This window comes from Hemiscyllium ocellatum, chromosome 2, assembly GCF_020745735.1.
Source record: "Hemiscyllium ocellatum isolate sHemOce1 chromosome 2, sHemOce1.pat.X.cur, whole genome shotgun sequence".
NCBI classification, from domain to species: domain Eukaryota; kingdom Metazoa; phylum Chordata; class Chondrichthyes; order Orectolobiformes; family Hemiscylliidae; genus Hemiscyllium; species Hemiscyllium ocellatum.
In genome coordinates, this window is record NC_083402.1 from 61285243 (window position 1) to 61305154 (window position 19912).

Here is a 19912-nt window from a genome sequence, read left to right on the forward strand (position 1 = left end):
TTACAAGGATAGGGTGGGAATGATGAGTCTGGCTGGGATGCTCATCAGAGAGTAGATATGGACGTGTAAGACCAAATGATCTGTTTCCACTTTGTAGGGAATTCCAGTCTGTTGCCACCCCTCCGTTCGCGTCATCCCCTGTCCGCCCCGCCCCAAACGTCACCCTCGCCCCAACCCCGCCTCCCGACCACGTGTTACCATGACCCGCCTTATCCTGACGTGAGTCGACCACGCCTCTCCCCCATTAGCCCAGCCCCTCAACCGTTCCCGAGTCACGCTGGCCCCGCCTTCTCGCGGGCTGCTTGGCGACGAGAGGCTGAAGTGTGTGCACAGGCGAAGGCCAGCTGATGGTGAGAGCGAAATCAGTCGGAGAAAACTTCCGAGGTAGCTCATTGCGCGGCTCCCACCCCGGCCCCCCGAGGCTGTGGAGTGGGGTCTGAGGACGGAGAGACCGGGGAGGGACATTGGCCCGGTCCTTGTTAAACTTCCTGTTAAAAAAAAAAGTCACTGTTGTGGGAGAAACCCGTGGGCAGTGTGGAAACTGAAACTTCATCAGATACAACTCCGGGGGAGAATGGGTAAACAAAAAAATAGGGATAGACCGAGGGAGACGGTGAAGGGAGAGGGGAGGGAAAAGGAGGGTAAGTGGATGGAGCAGTGACCAGGAGGAGGATGTGGATCCCCAGGCGTGGAGTTAGAAAACGTGCGGAATATTTTAAGGGTAAGGTATGTTGGGGTTGGAGGAAGGGGAGAAGGAGACGCAGATTGAGTAAAGGAATAGAGGGAAAGGGCATGACTGTCGGAGGCAATGAGAGGCGAGGGGTCGACGCCAGGGAAGGTGAAAGCGTGCTAGAGGGAGAGAGGAATAGTGAAAGGAAGCGAGGGAGGGGAGGATGAGAAAAAGTGGAAGGAGTTGCAGGGAGACCGGGAGCTCGAGGTGGTGATGGGAGGTGAGGAGGATGAAGGGGTTGCGAGTGTATGAGGAACAGGACAAAGGATGTTGTTTAGAACAGGGGGAGGGGAGGGAGATGAAAAAGAGACGAGGCAGGAGCTGGGGGGAGGAGGGGGAGAACGGGGAAGCAGGATAAAGGGTGCAGGGAGATGGGGTGGAGATCTGCCTGAGAGGAAATTAGGATTAAGGTGAAAGGGATAAGGTTAGGAGCAGCAGGACAGAAAAAGGCCAAAAACAAAACCAGTTGCTGGGAAAGCTCAGCAGGTCTGGCAGCACCTGTGAAGAGAAATCAAAATTAATGTCTTGGGTCCAAGTCACTCTTCCTCAGAAAAGGCCAATGGAGGACAGAAAGGTATTGAGAGAATGAGGGGGGAAGATGGAACAAGAATGAAGTGGAAAGAGAATTGAGCTGATTGCCTCCAGCTTCAATCTGTCAGTGGATTATAAAATCCCAGGAGAGAGTTTATATAAGTACATTTTCAGTTTAAATTTTGTATTTATTGTTTATTTCCTTCATTTGTCTGTCAAATTTTGAGTTTGTCTAGATGGTATTTTTGAGTAAATAACACTGATCAAGAAAATGGTTGAAGGTAGCTTACTGTGGATTTTGATAATTCATTGATGGAGGTTTTACCCCTTTGTTTCTTCTCTGGTTCTGTTTCTCAATCATGGTGTGAAGTTAGTTCAGAGCATTAGAACTGTAGCATTACAGTTTTGAAACTATACCTTTCTTTTAGGCAATGAAAACTATTTTAGAATCTCTTTCCCTGAATTTTTTTGTCGACTAAGAATCTAATTTAGTGTATTGACTTTAAGAGTCAAAACACAATTTTAATAGACAAATTCATAGAAAATAAATTAATACTTTTCATCAAAATTTTAGGTATGTTAGCATAGTTGTGTTACTGCTAATCAGCAATCCAAAGGCACAGTTTAATTGTTAAAAAACATGACTTCAAATCCGACCATGCCAATTTGTGAATTTAAATTTGATTAATTTATTTTTGTTTGTTCATGGAATGTGGCATGGCTAGTGAATAGCTACATGTCAAATACAGACTAATGAGTGGACAATTCCAGAAGTTCCTTCCTTAGCCCTTAATTATTCAACATCAAGGCGATCTTGTTGATCCATTGATGATAATTTAATGTCACCTTCTGCAAAGCGATGGCTGTCCCAGTCAGAAACAGGACTATTTTTTGATAGAATACTGAAAATTAACATTCATCTCATGAGCTGAATGTTGTATTTGTAATTTAAAATATAACATTGGTAGTGCATATAGCTGTTAAATATTATATTCTAAATTGGACTGCAAGGCTTCTCATTTGGAGGACAACAAATTAAATGGACAGAGGAAATGCCAACAACAGTGTTTTATTTGTGGACTAAAGCAAGTATTTCTCTTATAAAAACAATAACTACTTTAACAATGTGTTCATGGAAATGCCAGCTCTATTTGCATTTTGCAATGCCTTGTGTTTGCTTTCCTCTGGAATAACTGCTCTTTGTGGTTAATCACTGAATAAAAGACATGTCCACATGAACTTGAAGACTTTTGATCATGTCAGTCCTACATCACTTTGAGATTGAGATTTGAGACTGCCTTAAATATTTTTGATTAATTGTGCAGACTTGTAAATTACATCAATTTTGGATGATTAATCAACTGAAAAGAGTCATGTTGTTAGAGGCTCTGAGGATGCATGCGCATTGGCCTGTCTTTTATCTGCAGTACAGTGTTCATGCTTGCAGCATGTGAATTATGTGCAGCCAGTAGATTCTTTCCAATGGTGATTGTTGCTTGGCGACATGGTGTATTATTGCTTTGGGAGCTGAGTGAAAAACTAATGCTTATGAGTGTTCAAAGCTGTTTTTACATCACTGTCATTTCTAATCCAGAATATTTAATGTAACACAGTAACCTGCATCTAAATTTTAATTTTTGAAGCTGAAGTTTGCAAAAATCTAGGTTAACACCTTTAAATTGATTTTTATAGGATTAAGGTAGTTCTGCTTTCTTAAATCTTAATTTAAAAATAGCTTCCTTGTTATTTCCTAAGTAGAATATCTTACCAAAATTGGACTGGGCCCTAAATGAAAAGAAATTGTGTAATTGGCCTGTTTATGCATAATCTAGAGGCAAACTGTAAGGTGTCATTTGGTCAAAGAAAATCAGCTGCTTCATCTCTTCTGTTGATTATATAAGTAATCCTCGAATTCTGTGGACAATGTTATGAAAGTTGTTTTTGTGTTTCTTGCTCACCTTTTGTGATGTGTTGCAGAATAGCTGTTCCAACTTTTGACACGGTAGTAGTCAGCCTGTGGGAGTGAAATCAGGTCCGCAGTCTCTAATGTTATTTCATTCTATACTGCAGCTTTATCAATTCAATACATCTTAGAACTTATATGTCATTGTTTTCCTATGCTTGATCTAACTGCACTAATTTTTGGTTAAAATAAAAATATTTTGTAATAAACAGGACCAAGTGCCAACTCTTTTGAAAGGGAGTATTCAAAGCAATAGTATTTTGTCCAACATTCTTTCCATTCAGCAATTTTATGGTATTGATCTATTGCTAGGAGTGCAAGATTTACAAAAGGTTTTATATTCGTGAAGATGAGAAGAAAACTAATTGGGCTGTCAAGGCTAGGGCATACAACACCTTCACGTACATTGTGACCCTCCCCATTTACCCTCAACAGCACATCATTGTCTTCTTGGAGAGGCAAATGGGTATAAACACTTTTACAAATTTAGGAAAACAAACTGGAGAAAATGTGGACTGATCCTGAGTGTGATCAGCAAAGGTATTCCAGATAGTAGTGACTGGAGAATTCATTTCCCCAGTGGCCCATTCAAGAATGTATTCAGCTATCTTATAAATGCCTCCAGAAAGCCTTTGAAAGTTTAAATGTTGTTCGTGAATAACGATGGACAAGAAAAGGTCTATTGTCTGTTCTGCACAGTTGTGATATCTTGAGTATTGATGAAAAAAAGATTTGGAGGTGCCGGTGTTGGCCTGGGGTGTACAAAGTTAAAAATCTCTCAACGCCAGGTTTATTTGGAAGCATTAGCTTTCGGAACGCTGCTCTTTTATCAGACACCGTTTTAAATCTTTGGATTTGGACCCAAGAGGATATTTTGCAAGAATGCAGATTTGAGAGAAAACCATCATTATTCTGCATTGCATGGCAGGTGGACTGTGGTAAAGGTACTGCTATGGAGAATGCACCAATTGACAGTTAATATCAGGATGTGTAAAATTTTAAGCCAGGCATGTTGACTCTGATTATTCAGCACATTGATCTGAGAAATGAACTAGCTGTCATGTATTTTGTTGTGTTAAGACAGGCAGAGTTCGTCTACGTGTTCTTTGTTTGCAAAGAAGGATGGTTTGTGTATTAGTGTATACGTAGCTTTCAAAACCTGCAAAACTATCGCTATTAGTTGCCATTACCCCAAATCTGATAGAATGTGTATTGATAGGCATAATTTGCACTTTAGTTCCATCTCTAGTACAGCTTTTTGATTTGAACCCATCAGGACATTTTGCAAGAATGCAGTTTTTGTCAATGTCGAAGAACCCAATAAATAGGAGCAGTGGAGGCCATGTGGCTCCTCAAGCCTGCTTGACTATTCAGTTAGGTCACGGTTGATCATATTATGGCCTCAACAACATTCTCCGGCCGCTCCCCATTACCTCAACTTCCTTACTTAACAATAATTTAACTCACTTGACCTTGAACATATTGAATGAATCCGTCTCTTTTGCTTTCTGGGGAGAGAATTTTATATATATTAGTGACCGCAAGAAAGATTTTTTCTCTTCTCAGTCTTTAATAGACATCCCTAAATGTGTCCCTGAATTCTAGACTGGCCTGTACTTAGTTTCCTCTGTACCCTGATGTTTTGTAGTCTCTCTCCATTTAAATAATATAATTTATGTTCTCCTGTTAGTGGTCCAGTGTAGATTGTAGATTTGGATTTAGGAGACTTGTTTCCTATTCAGCAGCTATATATTCAGAATAATAGCAAGAATTTTGATATTGTCAAAAATATACAATTAAGTTGGATGAGGAATAAGATATGTGAATTCAGCAAGTTTGAAACAGTGGTGGTTCTGTGACAGGGAGTGTAGCACTGTTTGCTTTTCAATTTCATAACGTTTGTGATGTTAACATAATATTTTCAAATCATGGACAGTGGCTGTAGTCAGATGTCTTGGGACTTCGTCAGGCTTATCAACTAACAGTGATTCATGCTTGTATACTGTAAGACCTGGACCACATTCACACATGGGCTCGTAAATGAACAGTAACAAATATAACTTGCAACTTGGTGACTGGGCTAACTTTGAATAAGAACAATTCTTTAATGTATAATTAAGTATAAACAATAGTATGCTTGTTCTTTGGCAATTTGAAATAATTATTAACCTAGTGCTGAAGCAGCTATCAGTTAGTTTCTTGTAGGACTGTATTTGGTTTAGTTTGGGAAGTTTTTTATTTGTTCATAATGTGGCCATTACCTGTCAGGGTAGTTAACAGTCAACCACATTTAATTTGCATTAAATTGCACTTCTTTTCAACCAATAGCAAGCAGTTAGAACACCTCTGTCAGTACGCCCATGTTATGATCTGGTGTGGATAATTTGGCTTCAGACCAAATACTTTTGTATCTGACAATGTGATTGTGAGGAAATTTCTACATATAAGCAACATAGAAGCTTTACAGAAAACGTTGCAAAACACTCTGGATGCTGGGGATTAAAATAAAAACACATTGCTGATAACGTTCAGTGGGTCTGGCAGTTTCAGATTTCTTTTTTTTAATCAAAACTTCAGTGAAGAGGTTGTATTACTTTGGAAATGGAAATATCATTTTAAAGTACATGTTTAAACTATTTAATAATATTGGTTAACTGTTTAAATGTTAACATGTGTGTTTACTAAAAATGAGGCAATGTTTAGCTCTGTAGTTTAAATTATATTCTCCAGTGACGAAAAACAGCAACAGATAGCGTTACAGGAACAGCTGTAGCAACGTCATACATAGATCCTCAAACATTACAAATGCCTTCTACAATTTTTATCTCATGTCTTTTGAACATTAGCTCAATACATTAATAGCAAGATCGATGCTTATTGATTAGTTGTTTACATATCTGGTAAAGATGTAAAATAGTAAAATTTCTTCGACCAACTGAAGTGTTATACCTTTTATAGCTACCAAATTTTAAATTCATCAATTATTTGCTGAATCTCTAAGTTTATTGATGCTCTCTTGTGATTTGTTGTGATGTTCATCAGTACTACTGCAAATTTAGATAGTGATTTTGTTCCAAATTGTTTATGTAAATTATGAACAGTTATAGTGTCAGTTTTGATTCCGTGGAACTCCACTTCCCACCTTCTGCTACTCTGAATAAGATAAACCCTGTATCCTCACTGTCTGTTTGAGGCCAGCCAGCAAACTGTTAAACTTCATTGTCTGAACTTTTGTGTCAGAAGTTACCAAGTTATAGTTCATCTGACGAAAGGGCAGCGTTTTGATAGCTTGTGATTTCAAATAATCTTGTTGGACTATAACGTGATAATGTGTGAATTCTGACCTTGTCCACTTCAGTCCAACACTGGCACCTCCACATCATGTCTACCTGTCTTTTGTTGCCTGTTTGAAAGCGTTTTGAAAATCTAAATGACAATGGTGATATAGTAAGTGTCATTGCTACTATATAACACTGAATACTGTTTGTGGAGTTTTTCTGTTTTAAATGTTACTTTTAAATATCAGCAAAGCAATTCCTGTTCAGAGTTCTTTGAATAATTTAAGAACTTTGGTAATGTATGCAACTTTCATGCCAGACAGATGCATACTTTAGTGTTTAAATTGTGCAGTGTGTTTCTAAATCTTGAAAACTCAATTATTTACTCTAAAGCAGTGCTCTTTGAAAGGATATTTTCATTTTGTGAGAGATACAAGTGAAGGCAATGGTTTGATCCGTAACACACACAACTGAATGCTGGTTGTGCTAATGCTGTCTAGAGAGGGTAATTGGATAACCTAATAATTGGCACATGGCCGGAGTGTCTTGAAGATAATCAGATATTCAAACCTTTTGATGTTTCTTAAAGTCAGCAAGCCCCTTTTTGATTAATTATTGATAATTGATAACTCGGTGCAGGATGCAAATTATTCCAAGGCATAAAGCGCCACCTCCATCTGCCTTAATTTATTCTTGTTGAAAACTCATGGTGGAGTTATTGTTTTAAATATCTTGGTCATGGACTTATTTAAATATTAAAACTCTTGCCATTGTGGTAACTCAGCCACTGTAAAAACTACAGGGGTTCCCAGAGTAGTCCAACACCATCAGGGCGAGGAAATTGGCAATAACTGCATCTTGTCACGTATCTGCCGCAAACTGAAAGTAAATAAATAGATGTAGAGAAAAGTAGCATTTATTTAGGAAGAAATTAAATGTTTGCCTGGCTTGCTAGCTCCAGGTAGTTTATCTATGAGTTAAAGGTTGTAGAATTAAGCCTCACTTGAGCATTTAATTTAGGCTGGCAGTTGGAGTACTGAAGTAGTGCTGCACTAGTTAAAATCCTGTTTCGGATGTTACCTTAAACTTGAAGCCAAGGATGTTACCTCGTAGTTTTAAAAGATTCCATTAAACTGAGCAAGATGTTGTCCTCCAGTCCCAGCTGTTATGTATCTACCAAAGAGTGGAGAGGTGGTGGTTTAGGGATAATGCCACTGCTAGTAATCTAGAACCCTAAGCTAATTTTCAGGGGATAGTGTGTTGAATCCCACTATGGTATATAGCCAAATTTGAAATCACTATCAACCTGGAATGAATAATAAAAAACCTGAGTTTTGTCAGCAATTTCTGTTTTTGTTTCTGATCTTCAGCATCCACAGTTCTTTTATTTGAAAATGAACATATAAAACACTGTCAAAATGTAGGATTTGCAAACAAGCCCACAATAAATGTTGAATGAGTAAACTGAATTCTGTAGAGACAAATGGTAGAGAATGCTTATATGAGAGAGCTGAGTGCTACTTAATCCCTCTGCCCCTCAAAATGGCACTTCTCAGACCTGCCTGTATTTGAGAAAAGAGCAAGACAGAATGAGAGGGGAGCCTGAAATTAAAAATACATGAGAGACTCTGTAAAGTCATTGTAGATCTGTTAATGAGTTAAAGGCCGACTTCAAGGGTTTTGTCTTTAGCACATAGCATCAATATGGGCATGGCATCCCAGGTTTGTATCTCGCTATTGGTATCCCCTGTCATCTCCTTGATGGCTTGACTATTTTGGCTACTACAGTCTATGAAGAATGCAAGACTGCAGTTTTTACAGTGGCCAGTGGCATAACACTTTGCTACTGACTACAAAGTCTAGTTTCCTTGCCAAAGTATATTTTGGGGGGCTACACCAAATGAGTACCTATCAGTTGAGAAATTGTTTTTCACATTTGAATAATAGGATAAAAGAAACAAAAGCAAATGGGTATAATGTTGATTGAATGACAAGAAACAAAGATTGATCATTCGATATTTTTTTGGACGGGGAGAAACGATTGTCGTAGATTTACCCAGGGGTTAATGTGAAGTTTGCTCTTCCTGGAATACACTAATGACCTCAACACAGAATGCTGTTTCAAGATTTGTAACAGATATGAAACTTGAAAGAATTGCGTACTAAAAGGATGATAGTTTAGAACATAAAAAGAACATGCGTTACTGCTACAGGTGGACTGGTGACACAAGCAATTTAATACAAAAATGTGAAAAGGTTCATTTTGGTCAGAAGAATGTTGAAGCGATGATATAAAATGAGGGTACAATTCTAAATTGAATGCAAGAAAGGAATGTTCTGTGTGTATACATGCATAAATCATTGAAGGTGGGCAGGACAGGTTCAAAACACAATAAAACATCCCAGCATAATTTAGACTTTATTAGTAAAAACATGGAGAACAAGAGCAAGTAATTTGAGCAAGAACAATAAATTAGAACATATAGCCTGTTCCTGTGCTACATTGTTGTATGGCCCACATTTGTGAGCTGACCATATTGCCATTTTGAACTAATCCCATCTGCTTGTAATTTGTCTATATGCCTCTATTCCCTGTCTGCTCATGTGTCTGACTAAATGCTGCTTAAATGTTGATTTTCTATCTGCTTCTACACTTCCCTTGACTGTGTATTCCAGTCATCTACCACACTCTGAATTTTAAAAAAAACTTGCCTTGCACATTTAAACTTTAAGCTCCTTTTAAACCTTTCTCTTCCACTCACTTTTTAAACCTGCTCATCCTAGTATTTGATATTTCCACCTGAGTAACAGACTCCGACTATTCACCCTGTCCATGCCCCTCATGATTTTATATGCTTCTATCAGGTCGCCCCCCTCCCTCTGCCTCTGACATGCTTGTAAAAACAATCCAGGTTTGTCCAATCTCTCATAGCTAATCCAGACAACATCCTGGAAAACCTTTTTTTTGCACCATCACCAAAGCCGCCTCATTCTAGTTTTGCAGGGATCAGTGTTGAAATTACAACTATTCATAATCATATGTTAATGATCTGGACAAAAATCTGAGGGCATTGTTGCTTTGTTTGCAGGTGACACAAAGATAGCTGACGAATAGGTTGTGTTGAGGAAGTGGGGAGACTGCAGAAAGACTTGGACAGGCTGGGAGAGTGGGCAAAGTAGCAGATGGAATACAGATGGAATGTGGGAAAGTGCGAGGTTATGGAAGAACAGAGGCATAGATTATTTTCTAAAATGATGAAGCCTTCAGAATCTGAAGCACAATGGGAATCCTGGTTCAGGACTGTCTTAGGAATAGCATGCAGGTTTACTTGTCACTTAAGAGGGCAGTGTAGATAGGATAATGAAGAAGGCATTTGATATGCTTTCCTTTATTGGTCAGAGTATAGAGTACAGGAGTTGGGAGGTCATGTTGCGGCTGTGCCAGACATTGGTTAGGCCACTATTGGTATATTGTCTGCAATTCTGGTCTCCTTCCTAAGAGAAAGATGTTGGGAAACTTGAAAGGGTTCAGAAAAGATTAACAAGGATGTTGCCAGGGTTAGAGGATTTGAGCTATAGGGAGAGGCTGAATCGGCTGGGGCTGTTTTCTTTGGAACATCGGAGGCTGAGGAGTGACCTTTATAGAGGTTTCTAAAGTCATGAGAGGCATGGATAGGATAAATAGACAAGGTCTTTTCCCCCAAGGTGGGGGTGTCCAGAACTAGAAGACATGGGTTTAGGGTGAGACAGGAAAGATAAAGAAGGGACCCAAGAGGCAACATTTTCACACAGAGGGTGGTATGTGTATGGAATGAGCTGCCAGAGGAAGTGGTGGAGGCTAGTACAATTGAAACATTTTAAAGCCATTTGGAAGGGTATATGAATAGGAAGGGTTTGGAGGGAAATGGGCCAAGTGCTGGCAAATGGGACTAGATTGGGTTGGGATATCTGGTTGGCACGGACGGGGTTGGACCGAAGGGTCTGTTTCCATGCTATGCACCTCTATGACTCTTTGACCAGAATGGCGCACAGTGCTCCAAATGTGGCCTAACTAAAATTTTATACAGCTGTAACATGTGCAGACTTTTATATTCAGTCCCTGAACAATGAAGGCAAGAATGCCTTATGCCTTCTTTACCATCTTATCCATTGGTGTTTCCACTTTCAGGGCCAAGATCTCTTTCCATATCAGTGCTCTTAAGAGTCCTGCCCTTTACTGTATACTTTCCCCTTTCTTTTGACCTCCAAAAATACATCACCTCCCATTGACTGGATTAAACTGCATCTGCCATTTCTCCACCCAACTTTCCAACTAATCTATATCCTGCTATATCCTTTGATAAGCTTCCTCACTATCCACAACCTCCATTTTCATGTCATCTGCAAATTTACTCGTCAGACCACCTACACTTACAAACTAGAAGCAACAGATGTCCTGACACTAATCGTTGTGGAACACCACTGGTCACAGACCTCAAGACAAAAAAATCACCACTCCACAACTACTGTCTGTCTTCTATGACCAAGCCAATTTTGTATCCAGCTTAACAACTCAATGTCCCATGTGACTTAAACTTCTGGACCAGCCCACCATGTGGAACCTTGTCAAATGTTTTAATGAAAGCCATGTGGACAACATCCACTGCCCTACTTTCATCAATCATCTTCATCGCTTGGTCAAAAAAAATCAAATTTATGAGGAAGACCTCCTTCACCCAAAACCATGCTGACTACCCCTAATATGTCCATTCTTTTCCAAATGAGAGAAGAAATTCTGTAACTGAGAATCTTCTCGAATCGTGACCCTACTACTCACTAGCTGACAATTTCTTGTTTTATCCCTGTTGACCTTCTTAAAAGACAACAACTTTGTCTATTTTGCCATTCTTCTGGAACCTCGCCTGTGGCTAAAGAGGATACAAAAATATGTGTCAAGGCTCCAGCAGTCTCCTCCCCCAAAAAAGCAGAAATTGCTGGAAAAGCTCAGCAAGTACAGCAGCAGCTGTGGAGAGAAAGCAGAATTAACATTTTGGGTCCAGTGACTTTCCCTTAGAACAGTTCTGAGCAAGTGTCACTTGACCCGAAACATGAACTCTCATTTCTCTCCACAGATGCTGCCATAACTACTGAGCGTTTCCTGTAATTTCTGTTTTTGTTTCTGACTTACAGCACCTGCAGTTCTTTTGGATGTTATCCAGCAATCTCTTCCCTTGCCTCCCTCATTATCCTGGAACAGATCCCATCAGGCCCTGGGGATTTATCTATCAAATCGTTTGCAACACACCTGGGCTACATCATTGAAGTACAGAAGCATTCTGTAAGTGGATTGGAGATCGGCCATAAGAGTTGTTAAAAGTTGGCACATATCTGTGTATGTGGGACATGTGTGGCTGGTGACTTCACCAGGTACCTACTCTGATTTCTATGTTAGGATTTCTCAACATTAAGCTTCATTCGAGTATTTCGTAAGATAGGAAATCGAATGGCGAATTGGGCCAATAACGAGGTGTTTAACAAACAATATTCTGCTTTATTTGGCAACGTTCAGCTCCATTACCCGAAACTGACTTTACAGCTTGTCAAAAGCTTCAAAGATGGTGCAAGATGTTCCTGCTGTTGAGATGGGCCTTAATGGGCTTCCCCTCTAATTCTGCTACAAACCTCATCACATCCAATATCTCTCAGACTTCTGTAAGATTCTGTTCAATATGTTTCAATCAAGTCACCTCTTGCTCTTCTAAACTGCAGCAAACCTAACTGTTCTTCATAAGACAAGCCGCCCTTTCCAGATATTATTCTCTTTAAGTCTTCTCTGAACTGTCTCCAATACATTTTAAACAGATAACCAATGGTGCACAGTAATCCATGTATGGTTTCACCAGTGCCATATATAACTGAAGCATAGATTCCCTACTTTTGTGTTAAATTTTTCTTGCCATAAATTATAACATTCTATTAGCATTCCTCATTATTTGTTGTATCCACAAACTAACCTTTTGCGATTCATGCACTGACAGCCAGATTCATCTGTACCTCGGAGCTCTGCAATCTCCAATTAAAGTCTTTTTGTAATTCTTCTGTCAAAATAGACATTTCTAACATTTTGCATATTATGCTCCAACAGCTACATCTTTGTTCACTAACTTAACTGAGCAAATCTTTGGATAATCTTATGTTCATTTCACAACTTAAATTTCCTGTCAAGGTAGGAAAGTTAGCAACCATGCTTTCTGTCACCGCATCTAAGTCAAAATAGTAAACAATTGAGGTCCCAGTCCCAATCCTGTAGCATACCATACAATATATTTTACCAACCTGAAAATAACACATTTACACCTACTGGCTGCTCTCCAGGACTGAGATGTTTCCTCACCGCCCAACCTGTGACATTGGGAAGCAATTGCAAACAATCAATGAGAAGCATTGCCAAGAAAATAGATGGGGATAAAACATCAGTAGACAAATCTTCAGGTAGAACGCACGTGAATAAATGAGTCATTCAGTCCCAAATTAGAAAATCTAATATCATCTTCGCAAATTATTAGATTAGCAGGTCTGCTGTTACATGGATTTGCTCTCCCATTTTAAAATGCTTGCTATTTTCTAAGACAGTGGCATCATTACAAATAAATTGTGCTTCTCCAGTTTGAACACTCTGTATTAGAAACTATCAGGATTGGAGAATATTTCATGCATCTTTTCTTTGGTTACCTTTTTTAAGCATAAATCAAGTATGGTCCTTTGCTTGATCCTTTATTTTTCATTGTGCCGCTGTTATTTTGCCATCTTCAAAGGAAAATTGATGCAATGTTGTAATTTAGCAAATCTGCCATTGCCAACCTGGTATGTTCCCACATGTCCCTTGGCAGCTTTGTTTTGTCTGTGTTCTTCTGCTCTTTGGTCTTGAACAAGTTTTTCCTTTTTGCAGTTCTTAATCATCTGGATATTTTCCAAGCTAGTTTTTACAGTTTTCCAAATCTCCTGGACTTTCTGTTCAAGTAAATGTGAAAGATAAGTCCTGTGGCACTTTTCAAAGAATTTGTTGCATGTGCTGGTGAACCTCTATATCTCTATTAATATACCTAAAATGGATTAACAAATGACTTACCAACGAGCATGTATACTTCAGTAAAATAATTGCTTCGTCAAGAAGCATGTGTGATAAAGGTGATTTATATGAACAGCTATTTCTTCAATTAAGTGAACTTTTTATCCTATATTGAGTATATTTCAACCAAAACTAGACATTTTCACCTGTTAGGATTGCTGATTTCAGCATTAACTTGAATAGTCGAGAAATTTTCATATGTTTCTTTGTAACAGCAGTGTATTGTTCCTATCAGTAACCCTGTAACACTTTATTTTTCTGCTTTTTTTTTCTCCTTTTTGTTAATTGTAACTTTTCTCATTCTGTGTAATAACTCTTTGATGAGCAAGCATTACACAAAAATGTACCCCTTAAGGTGACTAAGGAAAAAATTGCTTTTATATACAGTAAACATTGTGAGCAGAGCTAATGATTCAAGCGTGAGATTATTTGTGAAATATGCAGAGTATGCTTGTTTGTGATACTTACATTTCCATGGGGTAGAAAATGAACATTTCAATATGTTAAATTTACAATACATGTGCAATGATATGAGGATATTGTTTATGGATTTTCAGAAATAACAGCTGTGGTTTGCAGTGCAGTGAATTCCAGCTACTTTGGTAGATCCCCACAGTTCTTCTAATTCACTGAATCATAATTTCTCTGTTGTTCTTTCTTTCCTTTCCTAAAACATTTCTTACCATCTGGTGAATCACCCTTTCTACTTAATATACAATTCATGTTTTTGCTCTGAGATTAACTGGAATTATGTAGAAATTGCAAACTTGCTAACTGTCCCATTGTTGTTCATTTTCCGTAAGACTAGTAGTTCTGTCCATAAAACTTAGTTCCAGCCCTATATAATCTGTCTTGTTTACATATACTCTCTTTTCCATCTCTGCACCCCATTCTTAAATCAATCTGTCTGTTTTATTTACTTATTACCATGTGTATTTTGTTACAAAATTGGTGAAAAAGCATTGAATAGAGTCACCACTCTCTTGTGCCATCCAAAAATATGGATAACTAAACCAAAATGTAGAATACAAAGGCAGAAAAATAAACAGAGTTCAACTTTACACCTGCTTTAAATTACTAATCCTATGGTTGCACTCCACAGCATCACAACTCTGCATAAAAGCTACTTTTCTCTGTTCTATATCTCTTAAATGTCATTGTGGATTTATCCCACTTTCTTCCAATCACTTCATATTGGAATTGAGTGTTTCTTTGAAGATTTTGTGGAGGTAGATCTTATTGCATCAGAGACTTCTGCATGGTTGCTAGTTAGTTTCCTTATGTAATTGCATTCTTAGCTTGTTGCTGATGCATGTGTGGGTAAAATGTCAGAGATTCTGAACCCCTCCAGCATCTTCCAAGCTCTAGTATCCAAGTGTCAAATGTAAATAGTCTCCTGGACTTTAGTCTCTGCAACTCATGAGTACCACCTGGGGGACAGAGTGAGGTAAATTGTTAGATTGTAAAGGCATCGAGAAATATGTGGAGAAAATGGGAACATGGAATTGAGGTAAAGGATCACTTTTAAATGGCAAAGCAGGCTCAAAGTGTGAGATTGCAAATTTCTGCTTCAAGGTTCTGTTTCTACATTTCAACCTTTGCTTATTAGCTCTACCCACCTCTGAAGATATCAGGTTCCAAGCAAAATGTGGCAGTATGCTTTAGTGATGCCTACCTAAAGGTTCGACTGAAGCGTAAAGACCTTGGGGGAAAGCAAGTTCTTTCCCTGTGTGTAGCGCAAAAGACCATTTCAGATGGAGAGAGATGACAGCAGAAGTCGGCGCTAGTGGGCAGCTCAAATGAAATTGGCTTCAGTGCCATAAGATGAATAATATACCCTGGCAAGAAAAGTGCCACTATCGAATTAATGCTTCATGCTCCTATGCCTCTCAGTATTATAAGGTTACTGCAGGGGACTTGCACAGGAGGTTGTGTGCCAAACATTTCTATCAGATGCTTCATGTGCAATTGATGTTTGTCACTTCATTGCAGTTATCAGTGTGGCACTATTGACACCAGAGTGGTACTGCCTCTATCACATCTGCCAATGTTCACTGAAGATATGAAAGGAGATACAACCTCTCAGATCCCCAGCTCAATTACATTTCATCACAACTTGGAGCTTTCCACCAGAGACTTGAATGGGACAAGGTACAACCATAATAAATGGTCATTTGAGTTGAGCTCTCTTTCAAGTTCACTCCTATTTGCATCCTCTGGTTAGATCCGCTAGCAGCAACCAGTGTGACTGCCTTGCTTGGATAGGCTGGTTGGCCTGGTCAGGCTTCACCCCAAACGGTGCAAGCATTGAACAACAAGCTAGACTGCATATGACTGAGACTTCTTATGAATTGGTCAATACAGAAAGACTTCATTGCTAACACTGTTCAAAGAAATGCTTTGTTTATGAAAGAGCTAAGTAACTGAAGTTCTTCCTCCAATCTCTATTGAGTAAAAAGTCTTTCCATTCAGCTATACTTAAGATTTGTGATCACACAGAACTGTGCTTGTGAATGTAATTCCAGTAAGCTGCAGTGCTAATAAGTGTTTATAACATACTAATGAAAGCAAAACAGTTTCCTGACCGCGAAGGTCAGAAAAGCTGATCTATCTGAAAGTGATAGTTCATGCAACACAATCTTGTGGCACAGTGGTAGTGTCCTTACCTCTAGACAAAGACCTAGATTCAACTCCACTTGCTCTGTAGGTGTATAATATCTGAGCAGGTACATTAGAAAAACAGGTTAAATTTATTTTGAAAAGGCTCTTGTGGAGCAGTGGTAGTGTCTCTAACACTGAAATAGGTGGTCTTGGTTAAAGTCCAACTTGTTCCAGTGGTGTGTAATAACATTGTTGAACAAGTTGGTTAGAAAAATATCTGGGAATTAAAAAATATTTAACTCGTGGTTGGGAAACTGAATTTTTGCCACCTGCCCAATTGGGTTTCCTATTCACCCTTCTAAAAGCTCTGGGCATGGAAATTTCCAGAAGTGTTCACATCTATTTTCTATCACACATTTGAAGTCATCAATAAATGTATCAAATTCTCATGCAATATTTTTGTTCTAAAGAAAATAGCCTTAATTGTGTGTTTGCTTCCGATTTTTACTCCTTCATGCTAGACAGTCTTGTGTTTAATCTTTGTTTAATTTCCATTGTCTTAATATCCTATCTTTGATTTGCAGCCTTAAGTTATTACAGCTTCAAATATGGTCTGACTAGGGGGTTTTAATAATTATTCTCATTACATCTCCGTTTCTACACTCTGATTTGCCATAATATATGTATTTTTAAAAGATGACCCTAGTAGTAAAGTTGTTTTTAATACCTTGTGAATCTAACTTCAAATTTCTGTCCAAGCTTATTAACATTAGCCATAGAATAGATCAGAGAGAACTGATCGATGTAGTATTTTTGGATTTTCATGAAGTTTTTGATGCAGCCTCACATTGAGGTTGATGTACAAAATTGAAGCACATGGGATTTGCAGGTATTATATGATTTGAAAGCATGGTTACCTGACAAAACAGTACGACTAAGTGTTTCTATTGCAAAGCAGAAGGTAATGAATAGTGGGGTACTGCAGGGATTAGTGTTTGGGGCTCCAGGTATTCACAATATACATCAAACTCCTGATCCAAATTGATGCTGGATATTTCCAAGTTTGTTGACAATGCAAACTAGATAGGTTTGAGTGGTGAGAAGGATGTAAAAAGGTAATTAAGACAGGTTGGGTGGATACATCTGTGAAGATCCAGTATTCTGGGTAAGTGTGAAGTTGTCCACTTCAGTAGGAAAAACAGATTGGCAAAAGTATAATTAAATTGTTATACTTTGTCAAATATTTCTGTACAATGGACCTGATGTTTGACTTTGTACAAAGCTAAGTTCGAATGTAGTCAACAATTAGAAAAGCAAATGGAATGTTGGACCAATTGGAATATTGCGTGCAATTCTGGTCTCCTTCCTATCGGAAAAATGCTGTGAAACTTGAAAGGGTTCAGAAAAGATCTACAAGGATGTTGCCAGGGTTGGAGGTTTTGAACTATAGGGAGAGGTTGAATAGGCTAGCGCTGTTTTCCCTGGAGTGTCAGATGCTGAGGGGTGACCTTATAGAGGTTTATAAAATCATGAGGGGCATGGAAAGAATAAATAGACAAAGTCTCTTCCCTGGGGAGAGGGAGTCCAGAACTAAAGACCATATATTTAGGGTGAGAGAGGAAAGATATAAAAGAGACCTAAGGGGCAACTTTTTCATGCAGAGGATGGTACGTGTATGGAATGAAGTGGTGGTGGCTGGTACAATTGCAACATTTAAGAGGCATTTGGATGGGTATATGAATAGGAAGGATTTGGAGGGATATGGGCCAGGTGCTGGCAGGTGGGACTAGATTGGGTTGGGATATCTGGTCAGCATGGATGGCTTGGACCGAAGGGTCTGTTTCCGTGCTGTACGTCTCTATCTCTGAGAGTCTGAGTACAAGAGCAAAGAAATTTTAATGCAGTTGTCCAGGGCCTTGGTAAGGCCCTAATAAATTATGTACTGCCATAGAGCAGATGCAGGGAAAATTCATCAGACTCCTAGGATGGCAGCATTTTCATAGGAGAGGTTGAACTTTACTGATCTTCCCAGGGCTGGACAAACTAGATGCAAGGATGGAGATCAAGAACATATCTTAGAGTATGTGGTAGGGCATTTAGGAGTAAAATAAAGAGAAATTTCTTCATTCAGTGGATGAACTTGTAGCTTTCACTAGCATGAAAAGCTATGAAGGTCAAGTTACAAAATATAATTATAAAAGAAATAGATTTTTTGGCACCCAAGGTATAAAGGGATATGGGAACAGTGCAGGAATACAATATTGAGATAGTGAAGCAAGCACAATCATTAAATTGCAGAACATACTTCCATTTTCTTTGCTCCTATGTTTAAGGAGCATTGTTGCAAGCCAAGAGGAGTTTTAAAGGCTGGTGCCATTGAAAGCTGACCATTGTTCATAATTGGGAAGTGTTCACAGTTAGAAAGTGCCTGTTCTGTAATTTACACTGAACTTTATTAGTGTGACTGACTTAAACCATGATTGAATTTATGTGGTACCAGGGTCAGTGATAAGTTTACTTTTATATAAGTGATTTAGTTTTGCACAGAGAACAGAATCTGCTCGGAGGCCAGATTAAAGCAGTCATCTATCTTGAGGGCTGAAGGAAATTGCAGTATCGGAGGGGCATAGCTACAAAGGGATTTTAAAATGGGAATAAGAACTGTGCTAATGTTAGGGCTTCCTCCGTGCAAGATAGAACTGCCCTCCTCCATTCCTTCCCCATATCTCCATCTCTGTCAGGCTGCTCTTTGTACACAATGTTTAGCTTGTGTTGCATCCTTCGCTTGAATTATTTTTGTGTAGTGGAAAATTTAGCCTTTCTTTATACATTTAAAACTCATCCCCATGTTCATGCCCTCTTGCAACCAAATCACCAACCAGTTGAAATAATTTTGGTCTTGATAGAAAAATGTTGAAAAGTGTATGAACATGCCGAGTAGTTCAAAATCACTAATTGTGAACACATTATCGGATGTTGCACAGGTACTTAAACTACCACCAAGTAGCCACAGTCCAACAAGTGATTGCATTATACAGTGATTAAACTCAACAAAACTCATCATCATACACATTTCTAAATCTCCTGATTCTCTCTAAACTGTTAACAAATTAGTGTGAATGTTAATGAAAAACCACTCTTAATATGCCAATAAATCTTATTTTATAGATCTACATGTACACCTATGACGTCAAACTGCATACTAATTGCACAAAACATAATATAAAACTTGAGAGATTTAACAGCATAAGAGTACTTGTGGTTGGGTGACCTGATAACAAGGAGGCATACATACAAGGTGAATTCTGTGTTTATTGTCCTTTGTGCAAATACAATACGATAAGTGTTGCAAATAATTTTATATGCTTTTAATATTGCTTATGAAGTACAGTGCATAATATTAAAGGGGGTGAGTTAGTCTAGTATAGTGTGGAGGTAGTAACAGCACAGGCTTCGGCCAAATGTCTCTGTTGTGCTGAAGGTTCTGTGAACAGAGTGTGTCTGATCTTTTATGTCCACACCGCTGATGATTACATGATATGAATACTCATACAACACTTTATTCTGACACACATTTGTTTAGATTTTACCCAATTTTTAATTAACTAGGAATTACAATTGAGCTTGAGCATCTTAAAATTAATGAGTATAACAATTTTTGTTTAGAATTTTAAAGCTACCCTCCCAAAGGTGAGCTAACC

At 38.6% G+C, this 19912-nt stretch overlaps 1 protein-coding gene across 6 annotated transcripts in view; it reads left to right on the forward strand.

Moving 5' to 3' along the window:
- Positions 1-266: 266 nt before the first annotated feature.
- The window catches only part of pam (peptidylglycine alpha-amidating monooxygenase), a 214185-nt gene continuing 194539 nt past the window's right edge, over positions 267-19912 (forward strand). For 4 of the 6 annotated variants that reach the window (XM_060837028.1, XM_060837056.1, XM_060837066.1 and 1 more), the window contains exon 1: positions 267-350. The gene's annotated coding sequence lies outside the window, so the exon portion shown is untranslated. Of the gene's footprint in view, positions 385-557; positions 579-19912 lie in introns of those variants that run through there. The other 2 variants (XM_060837036.1, XM_060837046.1) reach the window with 2 other exon arrangements.